Raw genomic sequence first — 18419 nt, 5'->3', positions numbered from 1 at the left:
TTGTAGATTTGATGGGCCAAATGGCCTAATGCTGCTCCTATCTCATGATCTTATGATGTATTCTAAATTTGTAATCATTCAACCATTTAAAGCAGAGCAAACACTGAGCCAATGCACCTCGAAAAGCAGCTCATTCCATGAAATAATTTATTCTTAAGTATGGCTGGCCCAGACACAAGGTAGAAAGCAGATAGGTGCGAGGCATGCAGACTGACTACTGGGTCTGTGGTTTGGAAGAAGGATCCATTGGTGCCAATTTAAAAGGATCACACATTTGGGAATGTTTGAACAGCACCTGGTCATTTGGAACCAATTTGTGAAAGGGTCTTGAACAGCAAGAATAACTTTTCTGGTAGGCACAAAATGCTGGAGTAACTCAGCGGGTCAGGCAGCATCTCAGGAGAGAAGGAATGGGTGACTTTTCAGGTAGAGACCCTTCTTCAGAATGATGTCAGGGGAGGGGGCGGGACAAAAATAGGATGTAGTAGGAGACAGGAAGACAGTGGGAGAACTGGGAAGCGGGAGGGGAAAGAGAGGGACAGAGGAACTATCTGAAGTTAGAGAAGTAATTGTTCATACTGCTGGGGTGTAAGCTGCCCAAGCAAAATATGAGATGCTGTCTGGAGTAAATGAGCGGGTCAGGTAACCTTTCTGGTGTCGCTAATAGAAATCATTCATGATTCATGTTTGGCACTGGGGTTTATTGAGATATATTACACAAGGTGATCAAAACTCCAATCATAATAAATGACTTGAGCAGTTTTTTGTCTTATTGTCCTTCATTCAAGGGAGATAAGCTTCGCAGACAGGGCTCGGATTTAACTCCCCATCACTGGTGCGTTAAAAGAAGAGAAAGGTAGAGATTGAGATGAGGATTTTTAGTCCATATTATTGAAGGCATACTCATCAATGGTGGGGTAACAAGAACAAGGGATATGCCGTATAGTGGGATCAGAGGTGTGCAGAGACATTCGGCTGTCGTTGGAGTGGAAAAGATTGCAGAAATAGAATGTGTGTCTCTGGATGGATTTGAAAACAAGAGTGAAAATACAGAAATCAAGCCTGGGCTTTACCCTGGGCTAATTTGGGTGTCTGAAAATGGGTAATTAATGAGTTTAGTTTTGGATACGGGCAGCAGAACGAGTTCAAAACGAGGGCACAAGGTATGAGAGACCAATTGGGAGAGCATTGGAACTGTCAAGCTGAAGGGATGAATAAGGGATTCAGCAGCAGACAATCTATGATCATGGAGCCACAGAGCATGGAAACAGGCCTATTTGCCCAACCTTTCCATGGTGACCAAAGTGCCTTTTTGAGCTAGTCTCAATTGCCTGCATTTGGCCCATATATCCCTCTAAATCTTCTCAATGTGTACCTTGTGAAAGTTTAGAGATGCCTTGCCAGCAGACTGAAATTGTACACTGAATTGCTCAAGTCGTGTGATGGCGTTTAAGAAGGGAAATGATAAAGGCCAGCACAGAGGATCCTCAACCATATCTGAGGCACCCAGAATCGCAGATCAATAGCAAACCAATTATCAAGTAGGAGAGTGAGTTGAGATAATGGATTTATTCTCAAACAGTGCAATGCCCCCTGTGCACCATGGATCAGAGACAGGCCATAAGCTTGTCACCCTCAAAATAGATTATAAGCATTTAGGAACAAAGATGAGCAAATCAAGTGTGGCAAGTTTAGCATAATCGGGAAAAATAATGAATATGTGAAGTCGAGAAAGAACACAGCAAAAGTAAGTACATGGGCTGAAAAACAGTTAATGGGAGTGCATAAATCATTAAACGAAGACATGTAGATGTGACAAGGAATGAAAAAGGCTAATAGATGATAGGCTGCATCACATGAGGCTCATAATGTAAAAGCACAAATGCAATTATAGTTACACAGATTGCCAGTCAGATCTCATTTGGGACATTGTGTTCAGTATTGTGCACCTCATCTCAGGAAGGATTTCGGGGGAGATTTTCCATGACCAGCATAATTGAAGCTGTTCTTGCACCTTGCTGAAGCAAAGCTCTGTGATAATGTCATGCACAGGCTGCTTTGAATGTTCCACAGTCAATTCACCTCCCTATTGATAGGTGTTACATGGCTTCAGCCTTGTGCAGAGAAAAACCTGATAAGGGAAGCATGAAATCTGCCCCGCAGATCCATGTGGAAGGAAAGTCTGTGTTTGTAGCCATGTAGCTCCATTCAGAAACAGATATGGTACAAGCTTGTGAGAGCTTTGAGATGTCATAGAGTGATGGAGTGATAGTGGTAGAGTGATGGAGCGTGGAAACAGGCCCTTCGGTGCTACTTACTCACACCAGCCACCATGTCCCAGCTACACATGTCCAAAAAATGTGCAGATAATGCAAGTTCATTACCTGCAGAAATAGAGCCTTTTGATGCTGGAAGCTGAATGAGGATTTGGATTACAGCAAAAGTACATCAAAAAAATATACCTACATACAAAGATTTGAATGAATCTTTAGAGTCCATAGAAAGTGTGACTGAGACAATAACCTAGTTCATCCTACTCGGCATTTTAGGACACTCTCACCAAATGCAAGCTCATGGCAAATGAGAACAACCTCTATTGAGACTATGTTTAAAACCCAAGAAAAGCAAATGACAAAGGTCACTCAAGATATCATGCATCTTGGGGCAGGTCCAAGTTTGTATGTTACAGTGTTGCCTTTAATTTGTCAAATGCTCTCTGATACTCAAATTGACATAGAACATAAAATGCTACAGCACAGGAACAGGCCTTTCAGTCGACAATGTCTGCACTGTTCATGAGACCAGGTTAAACTAATCTCCTCTGCTGCTTGTGATTCATTGCTCTCCATTCCCTGTATATCCATGTCACGTAGCCCGAAAATCTCCTTTATTATCTGTTAATACTCCAGTCAGAAATTTCTTCAAAATACTGCATGAAAACAGGATTATCGCCTCAATCACGGTTTGCGTGGACATAATCTTTTGAATCTTTGCACGTCTATTTGCTTGATGCACTGACTGCTGTTATGGAAACCGTCCTTCAGCTTTCAGTGCTGTCAGCCACAGAGAAACAGTACGGAAACAGCTCCTTCGGCCCACCGAGTCGGTGCTGACGGGATAACCCCATACATTAGCACTGTCCTGCACATTACGGACAGTTCACAGAAGGCGATTAATCTCTAAACCCGTATGTCTCTGGAGTGTGGGAGGAAGCCGGAGAAAACCCACACGATCACAGGGATAACATACAAACTCCATACAGATTTTGAAGCCGTTCAACATAAGCACCCCGTTTCTTGGAAGGAATCTAAATAAGTTCATGTTTATCCTGCAAGATTGGGCAATTAGACTGCACTGGAATTTACTGAGAATCAGAAAGCTTTGATGCAGATGAGCAAAGAAAGTAATCTACAAATAACCAGAAAACATCTTCGGTTCTTGCACATTATAGAATAGTTTTCAACAGTCTGAACTGTGACATTATCAAGTCACAGCCCAATGAGTCCTTATCTCAAGAGTCTTCATATGTTTGCCTCAGTGCAATTAGCAGCTGCGGACCTTTCACCATCCGGCGCGGCCTGGAACGTGGCAACGACACCAGCCTGACAGCGGGAGAAGTCGGCAGGGGAAGGGAAGGGAAAAGACATTCTGGCCTTCCATCACAGTGAGGAGGGGACTGGAAGAGACTCACTGTGATGGATGTTTCTTTTTTTTTGCGTGTTGGTTGGGGTTGTGTAATTTGCTTATTTTATTGCTTTTATTGTTGGACTGTGGGTGACTAAATTTCGTCCAAAAAACTTGTTTTTTGAATGACAAATAAAGATATCTTGAATCTTGAATCTCTCTAATGTAGCCTTGATAACGTTGCCTCCACTGACAGGGAGCAATAATGTAATTCAGCACATTTTGCCACCAAAGATAGACTGCGCAATTGCATCCATTATGTCAAAAACAGCCAATGTTGTGCAGTTAATCGGGCAACACCATTTGTGTGCAACTCAGAGCGATTTTACCAAACAATCAATAATATGCAATGAGATGAGCTCCAAGAAGCTACAGAATTTTTGTAGATGGAGGGACATGGAATTGCAGATCATGCAAATGCTTTCTGCTTCCTCAGGGTAACATTTCTGAGATGAATCTGAGATGAATCTGTCCAACACAATTGAAGAGAAATTCAGCTTTTGTAACCAGCCATCGATGCGTGCGTGAATATCAATTATCAATGGTACCCACCTCTGCTCTTCCATTTCATTGATTTCAATGTATGGAGAACACTTGTGCAATTGTTTATTGAAGACTATCAAGGATACATTTGAAACTTTGTCTCATCTCTACTACTCTTCCCTCTTTCACTCCCCTACTACAATCAGTCTGAAAAAGAACCCCAATCCAAAAAGTTGCCTATTTATGTTCTCCAGAGATACTGTCTGATCCTCTGAGTTACACCAGAACTCTGTGTCTATTTTGTAAACCCGCATCTGCAGTTCCTCGTGTTTACAAAGCCATTTTTAGTAACCTTCCCTACTCAGGCTAAAGACGAAAGAGAGTGTTGATGCTGGAATATGAAACAAATACAGAATGCTGGACAAAGTCAACATGTCAAACACCTATCTGTCCCCTATGGAAGACATTGCAGCAACTCTAAGCACAGCAGCAGGCCCTTCAGCCCACAATGTCTGTGCCGTTCGTGATGCCAAATTAAACAAATCCCTTATCATATCATATCATATCATATATATACAGCCGGAAACAGGCCTTTTCGGCCCTCCAAGTCCGTGCCGCCCAGTGATCCCCGCACATTAACACTATCCTACACCCACTAGGGACAATTTTTACATTTACCCAGCCAATTAACCTACATACCTGTACGTCTTTGGAGTGTGGGAGGAAACCGAAGATCTCGGAGAAAACCCACGCAGGTCACGGGGAGAACGTACAAACTCCTTACAGTGCAGCACCCGTAGTCAGGATCGAACCTGAGTCTCCGGCGCTGCATTCGCTGTAAAGCAGCAACTCTACCGCTGCGCTACCTTATGATTGCACATGATTCATATCCCCCCATTTCCTAGATATCCATGTGCCTATTCAAAAGCTACAAACACCACAATCATATCAGGTTCCACAATGCCTCTGACAGTGCATTGCAGACACCACCAATCTTTGTGAAGACTGATGAAGGCCAATGTACCGAAAGCCTTTTTGACCACCTTATCCAGCTGTGATGCCACTTTCAAGGAACTATGTGCATGCACTTCAAGACCCCTCTACTCTCCAGCATTCCCCAGGGCTCTGCCATTCACTGTGTAGGTCCGGCCCTGGTTTAACTTCACCAAATGCAATACCTCACCTTTATCTGCATTAAACTTACCTATTCTTTAGTCCACTTGTCTAATTGATCAAGATCTTGCTGTAGTTTTTGATAATCATCTTCACTATCTATGATACCATCCACTCTAGTGTCATCTGCAAACTTGCCAATCATGCCTTCCACATTTTCATCCAAATCGTCGATATAAAATCATAAACATCAATGGGCCCGTGACTGATCCCTGAGGCACACCACCAGTTACCGGCCTCCAGTCTGAAAAACAACCTTCCACCAACACTCTGCTTCCTTCCTTGAAGCCAATTCTCTATCCAGTCGGCTAGTTCTCCATGGAATGCATGCGTTAACCTTCCAGAGCAGCTCTACCATGCAGAACCTATTCAACTATGTTCTAACCTTTTCCTCGACAGGGACTGCTCAGATGTTGTCAAGTTATTGTTGAAGAGATAACACCCAAGTAATCATCTGAGGAAGTCACTAGTGTGATAGCAATGAACAAGGAAAGATAATGGGAGAGGATTATAGTTGCAGGGCCTATAATTTCTGAGTATTTCTTCGCAATGTTGTAAGTACACCAGTGCTTTTATGTTTACCTCTGGTCTGATTCTAACTGGTACCTGTCCCAGTTCTGTCAGATCATCTATCATGATGGTTTCTCCTCTAGAGCCCACAGATCCTTTGACTGGATCGTATTTTTGGAACTCCTTCCATAAATGACTCAGATTCTCTTATCTTCCTTTCCCCCATTTTCCCCCCATAAAATTCAAATTTCCAGTGCGTTCCCCTAAACCTTCTGCGAAGGCCCAATGCTTTCATACTTCTATTTTTCATTGCAGACCATTGAGATATTTTTGCATTACACCTAAATGTGCAGTTTTAATGAAGACTTCTGCAGCATGGGCAGTAATATTGAATGATTTGAGGAGGGTGATGAGGATTTTAAACATGGGGTGCCATTCAAGTTAGAGAAACATCTGAGTAAGCTTTGTGAAAAAGTTGCTGAATTTGTAACATATCAATCTGTAAACTTGCAAAGAGCTTAAACAAAGAAGCCTCCAATCTGGTCTGAAAAAGTAACACATTCATCCTGTTTTATTTTGTTTCACGTTGGATAACCACTTGCAGTATGTTTTTACATTGTACTGATTTTGATGAATGTGAGCCAGCTTGCAGAGCCATATGATGCGATCCATATTGTTCACTTTCCCTGCTGATATTCTTGCTAACATCAGGCTATAACTTACGCTGCCACAGAACGATTGGGTTAGTTGCAGCGCAAGTATAGCTGGAGGATCTACACATTAAATCCCAACAATGCAGTTATCCAACAGTCTGTTCGAACTCCTTCCATCGGGCAGACGATACAAGGCCTTCTACGCCCGCACCTCCAGACTCAGGAACAGCTTCATCCCCAGGGCCATAGCTGCTATGAACTGGTCCTGCTGAGCCGGATGGCCACAATGCATAGATCAACTTGCACTTTACCCTGTCTAAAACTGTTACAATTGTTTCATTTCCTTGGGTTGCTGTTGTCTAAATTACTTAAATTATTGCATCGTATGGGAGGCGCATTCCCAATCTCGTTGTACCCCTGGGTACAATGACAATAAAGATATATTGTATTGTATTGTATTGTATTGCAGGAAAACATTTCTCCTGAATTTAGTTCAGCTTAGCTTAGTTTGGAGAAACAGCCCCTTCGACCCACCGAGTCCGCGCCGACCAGCGACCCCCGTACACTAGCACTATCCTACACACGAGGAACAATTTACAATTTTACCAAAGCCAATTAACAGACAAACCAGTACATTTTTGGAGTGTGGGGGGAAACCGGAGCACCTGGAGAAAACCCACGCAATCACGGGGAGAACATGCAAACTCCACACAGATAGCACCCATAGTCAGGATTAAACCTGGTACTCTGGCGTTGTAAGGCAGCAACTCTACCGCTGTGCCGGCCTTAATGAATGTTACACCGTGAAAGCATTGATGCTGATTAATTTAACACATACCCAAATTAGTGTAGGAAAATAACTGCAGATGCTGGTACAAATCGAAGGTATCACAAAATGCTGGAGTAACTCAGCAGGTCAGGCAGCACCTCAGGAGAGAAGGAATGGGTGACTTTTCGGGACGAGACCCTTCTTCAGTGATGTCAGGGGGGGGCGGGACAAAGGAAGGATATAGGTGGGGACAGGAAGATAGAGGGAGAACTGGGAAGGGGGAGGGGAAGAGAGGGACAGAGGAACTATCTAAAGTTGGAAAAGTCAATGTTCATACCGCTGGTATGCTTGCAGCTTGCAGCCAACTTTAGATAGTTCCTCTGTTCCTCTCTTCCCCTCCCCTTCCCAGTTCTCCCCCTATCTTCTTGTCTCCACCTATATCCTTCCTTTGTCCCGCCCCCCTGACATCAGTCTGAAGAAGGGTCTCGACCCGAAACATCACACATTCCTTCTCTCCTGAGATGCTGCCTGACCTGCTGAGTTACTCCAGCATTTTGTCATACCCAAATTACGTTAGTTATTGAGCAATGGCCACTTACACAATTTTATTATGAGCGTTTTTATTTTGCAAGCACAATTCTATTTGTACAATTGAACACAAGAATGTAAGATGTTAAAAAATACCCACTGAACCCTTTGGAAATCAGCCTTGTAATGCCCCATTCTCCCACATTGGTGCTAACTATATTTTATCAGCTCTAATGTTCCATCTCCAACAATTTCACAATTTATCCCAAACATCCTTTGGGGGATATGCAATTTTTGATACTTGTTTATGAATTTACATTTATGTCCCTGGTGTGCTGCTTTCCTGTTTGACTTTCAAGAAGTAGCCTGGATTTATGGCTTCATTTAATATTTTGTATATTTCAGCAGGATTTGCAAGTTTAATTCCCACCTACCTCCCGAGTATAAATTTGGAACTATTCCATCCTTTACTTATCCATAAAATTAATCAATACTTTACACACATCTTGAAGGGTGCAATTTGTTTTTGATGAAACAGCAAAGCAGCATGTAATCATTAATTATCAGTATGGTGGAAAAGCTGCCAAAGCCCAAAACCGAAACCTTGCCACAGCTCACTAGATGAATGACCACAGCACTTGATCTCATGCAGAAACAAGTGGTCCACGAACCACTTCAGAACTGTTAACATCAGCTCAATCCTCACCCAAAACAGCAGCAAACGCAAATGATTTGCAATTCATAATTCCGTGACATGATTCAGATCCATGTTCAAACCATCTGACATTTACAAGACCGTATACCACCCTCTCAGTGCGTTGAACAGTAACAACACCCCATTGCATGTGTTTACCTATTAATTGCCACACTTTGCTCCACCTCTTCTCTCTCCCGGTTTCCCCCCTACCCCCCCTTCCTCTATAATCAGTCTGAAGAAGAGCCCCAACCCAAAACTTCAGAAACAAAAATCACTTTGCAGACAGTTTGTACTATTCTGACCTTGAATCCAACTTCTTTTACTGTTTACTTTGGTGCATTCAAATTAAAATATTGCTCCCATATCCCCAAATTTACTCAGGATAATTCCATTTACTTCATACCAAGGACATATTATTTTGAATTGTTTTGCATTACTTTATACTAGTCAGCATTAAGTTTTAAATGCCATCTGTCCATCTAATTGCTTTTATCCAATGTATGTCCTTCTGAATACCTTTTGTACTCTTTCACATTTGTCATGTGGTAACGGAACTGCAAGGAGGCTTGCAGCCTGGACCTCAACATAAGTATGACTTTTTCCTCCCACTTTCTCATGGATGAGACTGGAGAGATAAATCATTATTGCTGTTGAGCTCACAACATCGCCTGCAATCTTAAAAGACAAAGTTATTACTGGTTACCATTGGTTATGTCGAGATTCTAAAAATAATGCATATATCACGGTGTGACTTTCTCCTTTTCAGAAACGGGTTGCTGGCTCATAATGAAGCACCAGGAAACTTTTGCTCAAAGAAGAATCTGCAGATGCTGGAATCTTGAGCATAACACAGAGTGCTGGAGGAGCTCAGGCAGCATCTGGGGAGGGGGGGATGGATAGATGACCCAAATCCATTCCTTCCATCCCCCCAAATTACCCCAGCACTTTGTGCTTGGCTCTGGAAACCTTTAGTACCTAGCCGAGATTTAGAGTGTTTCCAAGACGGAAAACGTTCAAATGTCCTCAGGTTTGTACATTTCTTTACAGTAAATATGGTGCAAGACCCCAGCGCAAATTGGAGGAACAACACCTCATATTTCACTTGGACAGCTTACACCCCAGCGATATGAATATTGACTTCTCTAACCAAGTAACCCTTGCTTTCCCTCTATCTCCATCCCTCCCCCTTCCCAGTTCTCTGACCAGTCTGACTGTCCCCCTGGTTACATTTTTTCTGTTTGCTTTGGTTTATTCTACATTTCCTTGAGCCACTTCTCTTTTGATCTATTGCACTTCCTTATCTCTGTAATTCCCTCTCCCCTGACGCTCAGCCTAAGGAATGGTCTTGATCTGAAACATCACCCATTCCTTTTATCCAGAGATGCTGCCTGTCTCGCTGAGTTACTCCAACATTTTGTGTCTATCTTCGGTGCAAACCAGCATCTGCAATTCCTTCTTTCATCCCAGCTAATGTGTTGCCCTCCTTGCCCTAGGGTCAAGCTGCCTCAATCTGCGACCAACTGTGACAGCTGATCCATCTTCTTATATCGTCATATACTGAAACCAAAGTTATCAAAGGAATTTGCACTAACAACGTATCTTTAGAAATTAACGTTTTACCACTTAGAGCAAATGCATTTCTTCAGTCAAAATCAAATGTAACAAGTCCTAAAGTTGCTATTAGGTTGCTCATGAATTCCAACAAGACAACGCATCTAAAACCACTCGAACTGTGGGTTTTCATTCAGATGACTTAGAAGTAATTTCTCACATAAAATATACATACATTCTTGCAGCTTTGAGAAGTTCACATACTGTGATATATTCACCATAGAGCCATGAGAATTGTAAAATTCTGCAAACGCTGAATTTCTCCTCTGCCAATGTTTTTTGTTCTATTGTTTTCTTCTCCACACAGAGTTAAATAATAATGATAAGGGCATAGGGCCCAGCCTCTGAAGATCTGGTTTGCATTCTGAATCTTAATAATTCCAACTTTCTAAACTAACTCACTGGCAATTATTTGGTTTACTTCTACTTCTCTTTTCTAAAAGTAGTTTAACATCAGCAATCTTCCAATCCTCTGACATCATTGCAGTATTCAGATGGGATTGAAGATTTGTCCTCAGATTTTTCACTATTTCCTTCTTTGCCCTCTGTAACCACCCAGGCCTGGTGATTTATTCACTGTTAAATACAATAAAGCCCCCCCCCCCACCATTTTACTTTTATTTTTCCAATCCAATACTTCACACTCAGTCACTTTCGCCACAACACTGGCAGCATCTCAAAGACAGACACAAAGTGCTGGAGTGAGTCATCAGGTCAGGCAGCATCACTGGAGAAAAAGGAAGGGTGACGTTTTGGGTCAGGACCCCTCTTCAGACTCATCTCCCTCCTTTGTGAAGACAATTGCAAGAAATTCATTCAGAACCTTGTCCCTTTGTTTTCACAAATTACTCTTTTGATTCTAAGTAAGTCCAACTCGTTATCACCATATTTGAACTTTCTTCGATTTTACCTGACTCTATTTGTTCTTAGCCTCTCTTTGCTTTATGAAATTTCCACTTAATCACACTCCTGCATTGTCAGGTTTAGTTTCAGGATGAGAGGCAGCCAAATTCAAACTTAGATAGACTCCTGCAATGGTAATCTCAATCAATAATTAATGAAGGAAAAGCACATTTCTCTGCTGATTCTCCTGAATAAATGCAGAGATTTTGAGGTGGTTTGATATTATGGTATTGGCTTGAACTGCAGATTAGCTTTGTGCATTAGTGCATGCTTGAAAGTCCTCTGCTGTTTTCGTTGAGTCCTCTTGTGGCTTCAACGGTGTTGTTTGGTTAATTGGACCAGCGTCTAAATGGAACTCACTCCCCACTTACAATGGTAAGTGAAAGTCTCAGCCCAAGTGTACAGATCGACATGTCACCAAAAATCTTTGATGCCTTGGCACTTGAGCAACTCAGCAAGTTAAAAATTACGAAAGGAAATGCCGAGAGCTGACCAGGTCAAGTATCTGACCTGCTCCAATTTAACTTCTCATGCACATATTTTCTGCTGAATGTGTTGGATTGAAATGACTTGTTTCATTGAAACGGATATAACACTCAGAGAACGATATGAGGGACAAAGTGTATTACATGGATAGCAAAGAGAACTTAAACAGAAGTAAAATCGGTGTGTAAATTATATCACTCCCATTTCATGACTACATTACACCTTCCTTTAATAATAATAATAATATTTCAACAGAAACATAGAGGATTTTACATTACTGCAAATCCCCCAGCTGCTGTACAGAGAAAATTGGCACTATATAATCAACATATATAATTGAACAAAGTGACAGAATCAATAAGAGGACAGCCAACCCTTATGATACACATTTTCTATTGAAATCCTTTCTCTTCTTCAGGTAGGGGGTTATAAATATAGAGTTAGACAGGCACACTGAAGACTTTGTAAGACAATCATAAGAGAGTCATAGAGTCTTACAGCATGGAAACAGGCCCTTCGGCCCAAGTTTCCCTCACCCACCAACATGTCCTGTCTACACTAGTCCCACCTACCTGCGTTTGGCCCATATTCCTCTAAACCTGTCCTATCCAAACACCTGTCTGAATGTTTTTAATACGTTGCGATAGTACCTGCCTCAACTACTTCCTCTGGCAGCTCGTTCCATACACCTACCACTCTTTGTGTGGAAAAAGTTACCCCTGAGATTAAATCATTCCCCCCTCACCTTAAACCGATGTCCTCTAGTTCTCGATTCCCCTACTCTGGACAAGAGACTTTATGCATCTACCCGATCTATGGATCAGCGCTGATAAAGGGATCTTTCCCCATCAATTTTGGGTCACTGAGGGGATGAGGTATGGCGAGTCTGGAGGCTTGTACTTTGTTAAAGAAGTTTATTGCGGCAGCAATATTCAATTACAAAGGATAACAAACGAGATTACAGACAACCATTAACTCAAACTGTTCACATCGAAGTTCTCTTCCCACTGCCTGGTTTTGGGCCCCAAAACCACCACGTGACCTTGCTGGCCAATCAGCGGGTTCGACTCTCAGGACCAATCCCTATGGTCGCACCACCATGTGACCTTGCTGGCCAATCCGAGGGTTCGACTCTCAGGACCAATCCCTATGGTCGCTACAGAGGTCAATAGACAATAGACATTAGACAATAGGTGCAGGAGGAGGCCATTCGGCCCTTTGAGCCAGCACCGCCATTCAATGTGATCATGGCTGATCATTCTCATTCAGTACCCCGTTCCTGCCTTCTCCCCATACCCCCTGACTCCGCTATCCTTAAGAGCTCTATCTAGCTCTCTCTTGAATGCATTCAGAGAATTGGCCTCCACGGGAGAATTGACCAGAGAATTGGTCAAACCTGAAAGGTGTGAGGGGGGACATACGGAGGAGATGGGATAATGGGAGGAGGAACATCCTTATTCTTTTGCTTAAAGGGTGGACATTCATGCCTTTTAGCTGGCAGCTCTCTTTGGTTTAGATAACTTGAAGATTGTTTCTCATTTTCTTTGCTTTGGTGACCTTAGAACCGTCAGTGGTTGTGTGTGGTCCTGTGTCTCACAATCAAGCACAGCACAGCAGCGAGGGACCATGCAATACACAATAACCATATTGATAACATGATAACAGTACGTTGTTATCAGGCACTTGAACCAACCTACCAACAACTGGAGAGCAGTCCTGAACTACTATCTACCTCATTGGAGACACTCGGACTATCTTTAATCGGATTTTACTGGCTTTATCTTGCACTAAACATTATTCATGTTATTCCCTTTATCATATACCTGTAGACAGTGGATGACTCGATTGTAATCATTTATTGTCTTTCCGCTGACTGGTTAGCATGCATCAAAAGCTTTTCACTATACCTCGGTCAAAGCTTAGAGGGTTCAAGGTATGAGAGACCTGAAGAAGGGTCTCAACCTGAAATGTCACCCATTCCTTCTCTCCAGAGACGCTGCCTGTCCCGTTGAGTTACTCCAGCTTTTTGTGTCTATCTTGGGTTTAAACCAGCATCTGCAGTTCCTTCCTACAAAGTTAATTACACTTGTTACTTTAAATTCATTTTTTGTTGTTAATGTTGGATAGATTGCTCATTTCAACACCTGTGCGAGATACAAAGGGAAAATGACACCAGTATTAACAAAGCGCTGTAGGAAGGGTTGAGTCCAATTTCCAGGGTGCAAATGTTGTTTTTCTCCTTCAATTTCTCAGCCGTTGTGCACTAGTATACAATTGTATTTTCTTATATCATACTGTTAATGGAAGAAAACCTTTTCGATCCACAAAAGAAAATTGCAGTGACACTGCTTAAAAACGAACAATTTCATACAGTATGAATTTGGCAGAGGAAGCTAAACAGAATTCTGGAATAATTTCATAAAAGCTTGTAGAAAAATATGTAATACATCTCAAGCAGCAGGCAAGGTATCACAAAATGCTGGAGCAACTCAGCGGGTCAGGCAGCATCTCTGGAGAGAAGGAATGGGTGACGTTTCGGGTCGAGACCCTTCTTCAGACTGATGTCAGGGTCTCGACCCGAAACGTCACCCATTCCCTTCTCTCCAAAGATGCTGCCTGACCCATTGAGTTACTCCAGCATTTTGTGATACCTTTGATTTGTACCAGCATCTGCAGTTATTTTCCTACATATCAAGTAGCAGGCAATATCGTTATGAAGGTGTATTACTCCAACGGTGGAAGGTACATTGACGGGGCATAAGAGATGCAAGAACTAAATGCAAGAAAAGGGTACAAAATATGTACAAAAGCTGCGTTTAATGGATGGCATGGTGCAATTATACCAAATCAAAACATTCATTGCCAGTTAGGATCAAGCAGTCTAATTTCTTAGTTTCTCAGTCACTCAACATTCTGATACGTATCGGCCTTACAGGATACAGTAGATAAATATCCTTTAACCAGATTTCCAGCCTGAGGTCTTAACCACAGAGAAATAAAGGGAACATCCTCCCATGTCTGGATTACAAACGAGAATGTACAAGTGCAGACATGTGGCCAAATGTGGGCACATTGACATTCTGGGCGAGACCAATGTGTTCAGCATGGACAAGGTGACCCAAGAGCCTGTTTCCTTGCTGTACAACTCTATGATTTACTGGCAGTGCATTTTAGATCATGGTCTCACTTTTTACGAAAATCCATAAATTAAAAAATAAATCTCACTTCATATCTGTTGCCTTGGCCAATTAACTGAAATACATATTTTACATCTTTGGTTATTGATCCTGCTGCCATTGGAAATAGCATTTCTTATCGACTCGAAGCACACCCTTCTTGATTTTGAATAAATCAAAATATTCCTCTCCTAACTTTTCTTTCCCTGCTGCCCTTGCAATCCACCAATGATATGCTTGCATGATGTGCATCTCCACTCTGTTCCTGCAAACCATGCTGAGGAGAAAAATACATTTCCTTTGGTCTGTGCTTTGCCTTCTGTGCTGTAATCCAGGTGGCAACAAGTTCCATTATCACTGGAATCTCTTCCTCTTGGGATTCCGATAACTGGTCTGCTCTGCTGGAATTGCCTTATATAACTTAAAAGGTGGCTCCGGTCACGTGTGGCTGCGCCTAACGGCTGCGGCTCTCTGGCAGTCTGTTTGTCTTTTTTTTGTGTGTGTCGGTGTTGGGATGGTTTTTGTTTCTGTTTTTGGCTGTGTATGTGTGGGGGGTGTGGGAGGGTGTGGGGTGGGGTGGGGGAAACCTTTCTTTTATTCGGTCTCTTCCCCGGGGCGCAGCTCGGCCGCGGGGCCTTCCATCGCCCGCGGGGCCTTCCAGCTCGGCCGCTGGACTTAACATCGCCGGCGCGGCTCGGCCGCGGGACCTAACAGTGCCCGGCGCCGCTCGGCCGCGGGGCCTTCCATCACCCGGTATGGCCGCGGGACGGTTCAGTGCTCGGTGCGGCTCGGCCGTGGGGCCTTCCATCGCCCGGTGAGGCTTGGCCGCTGGACTTAACATCGCCGGCGCGGCTCGGCTGCGGGACGTTTCAGTGCCCGGTGCGGCTCGGCCGCTGGACTTAACATCGCCGGCGCGGCTCGGCTGCGGGACGTTTCAGTGCCCGGTGCGGCTCGGCTGCGGGACTTAACATCGCCGGCGCGGCTCAGCTGCGGGACGTTTCAGTGCCCGGTGCGGCTCGGCCGCTGGACTTAACTTAACATCGCCGGCGCGGCTTGGCCGCGGGACGTTTCAGTGCCCGGTGCGGCTCGGCTGCTGGACTTAACATCGCCGGCGCGGCTCGGCCGCGGGACGTTTCAGTGCCCGGTGTGGCTCGGCCGCGGGGCCTTCCATCCCCTTGCGGGGGCTGTGCGTGTCGGTTGCCTCGGTAGGGGTCGAGCTGCCTGTCCGTGGGCGCGGGGGGGAAGAGAGTGGAAGTTTTGTTGCCTTCCATCACAGTGAGGGGGTGTTTGGAGTCACTGTGATGGATGTTGGTGTTGGGGTCGTGTGTCCTGTGTTCTTTTCTTTTTTGCTGTGTCTTGTGACTGCTGAAATTTCGTTCGGTATTTATATCGAATGACAATAAAGTTCTGTTATACTGTTATATGTTATAGCACCGAACAGTACAGCACAGGAACGAGCCTTTCAGCCCACAATATCTGTGCCGAACATATGAGACTAAGATAAACTAATCCCATCCGCCTGCACATGATCCATATGCTGCCATTCCCTGCGTATCAACATGCCCAGCTGAAAACCACTCAAATGCCACTGTTGTATCTAAATCCGCACCACCCTGGTAGTACGTTCCAGGCACCCACCACCCTCTGTGCAAAAAATCTTGCCCTGCACATCTCCTTTGAACTTTGCTCCTTTCACCTTAAAGCCATGCCCTCTATTCCTTAACATTCCAACCCTGGGAAAATGGATCTGTCCACCTTATTTTTACGCCTCATAATTTTGTCTATTTCCATCAGATTTCCCTTCAAATCCTCTGATCCTCTCAAGTTATGCCCTTTAATCTTTGACGTTTCCACTGTTGAGAAAATAATTATTGGGTCAAACTGTTTTTTTTAATCAGTTTTCCTAATATCTCGAGTAACATGAGATGCTATTAAGCTATAACAAATATTTCAATGAAAAAAAAAGTCCAAATGTAGTTTTAAAACAAATTCTGGAAAAGAACACAAAAAATAAGTTAGGGTTAAGCTTCCTCCTCCAAAGGATGCAGAAAGATTAATGAGCAGTGAGTACTGAATCTTTCCAAAAAAGAAAATTGCCACCTACATTCCTTCCTCTGGCATCATAATCTGTCACTTTTCTAATCTAATCTCACATTTTTTTGTCTTTTTTTCTCTGGCTTTTGTCCAACTATCTGCTGAACATCCGCCTGACAACCCCCTTCCCCACTCCATTACCCCACCCCCTCCCCTTACCTGCATCTATTGTCACCTGCCAGACTTTGACCTGCCCCTCCTCTCTTTCAGCTCTATCCCCCTCCCCCTCCACCAAATTCGTCTGAAGAAGGGTCCTAATCCGAAATGGCATCTATTCATGGTCTCCATAGATGTCACTGACCTGCTGAGTTTCTTCAGTACTTTACTTTATTTTTTGCCACAATTCTGTGACTTTGGAAGTTGTCATCTTGGAACCAAGGGAGGGAAGACATTACTTGTACAAACAGAATTCCCTCAGAGCAGAAACACACAGCTCTATCCCTCAATCATAGCTCTATCATATCTATTCTACAACAACAATATTCAGGTAAATGTGACTAAGTGCATTGGTTAAAACAAATTTTAAGGATTAGAAAGAGGTTTGATTAACTAAATGACATGCTTTTAAATTGTTGGAAAATGTTCTTATCTGATTATTAGAATTCTTGATTTGTAAAACCATCACCTCCTCCTATCCATGAAACGATGGTACAGAGTATATACAGATCTACTAATGTATTTTCAAATTAGTTGTTAGCCTGACTTCTGCAGGAAATTATGTCCATGAAAACTTATCAGAAGAGTGAATTATCTTTTACCGAATTACCAAGGAAAATCTGTCCTTTTTGTTAGCTATTAGGGTGCACAACAAATGAATGTATAAGTGGATAGAACAATGTCGTGGGTCCACAAGTGTGAAGTTTTGAAGATAAAACCATGTTTTACAGAGTCTGAAAACATAGATACAATTTGCAATTGATAAATGAGCTTGAATTTATTCATAGTTCATGTTTATTTTAGATGATAGCTCCAGCAATTTTGAAGAGCAAACATTTCAATGTTCATTTTGTAACTTCACAATCTGTAGCCCACACTTCAAACTGCAGGTGGCACTCGCAAGCAATGGAATGTAAATGTGGAAATGATTTCTGTCGATAAGCCGAGGATTCCATTTTCTAACATTGAAGGCCACACAGTCTGCCAGTCCGACTTGCCAACAATTCTCCATTACTGTCCACCTCACTGTTAACTTAGTTTCTAACTTTGTGTTATCTGTAGATTTGAAATTGTTTGTTTGCTTGATTATTGATTGAAAGATATAGTATGGAAATGGTTCCTTTGATCACCAATTGCAAGCTGACCATCGTTCACAATAGTTCCACGTTATCCCATTTTTATATCCACACCCTGCACACAAGGGATGTGGGAGGAAACCGGAGCACTCAAAGGAAATCCACACTGTCACAGGGAGAATCTGCAAACTTCACTTCAGCAGCCAAAGTCAGGATTGAAGCTGGGTCTTCAGTGCTGTAACACTACAGCTCTATCAGATGTGCCACTGATAATCCTCCCCCACCCCTTTACCATAAATACTTTTACATATATGCAAATGTATTGGAGTAAGACTTATCACTAATGTTAAAAAAAAAAGTAAAATAATGTAAAAAGTAACTGAACCTGGGGAAGTTGACTTTGGGGGAACAGCAGAAAAC

General features: G+C 42.9%; 1 protein-coding gene across 6 annotated transcripts in view; it reads right to left on the bottom strand.

Moving 5' to 3' along the window:
- The window catches only part of LOC144601918 (contactin-4-like), a 1542817-nt gene that overhangs the window by 183366 nt on the left and 1341032 nt on the right, over window positions 1–18419 (bottom strand). The gene's annotated exons all lie outside the window — the stretch shown is intronic.

The sequence above is a fragment of the Rhinoraja longicauda genome, chromosome 17, assembly GCF_053455715.1.
Source record: "Rhinoraja longicauda isolate Sanriku21f chromosome 17, sRhiLon1.1, whole genome shotgun sequence".
Classification (NCBI taxonomy): Eukaryota; Metazoa; Chordata; class Chondrichthyes; order Rajiformes; family Arhynchobatidae; genus Rhinoraja; species Rhinoraja longicauda.
This window is presented reverse-complemented; position numbering and strand designations above follow the sequence as displayed.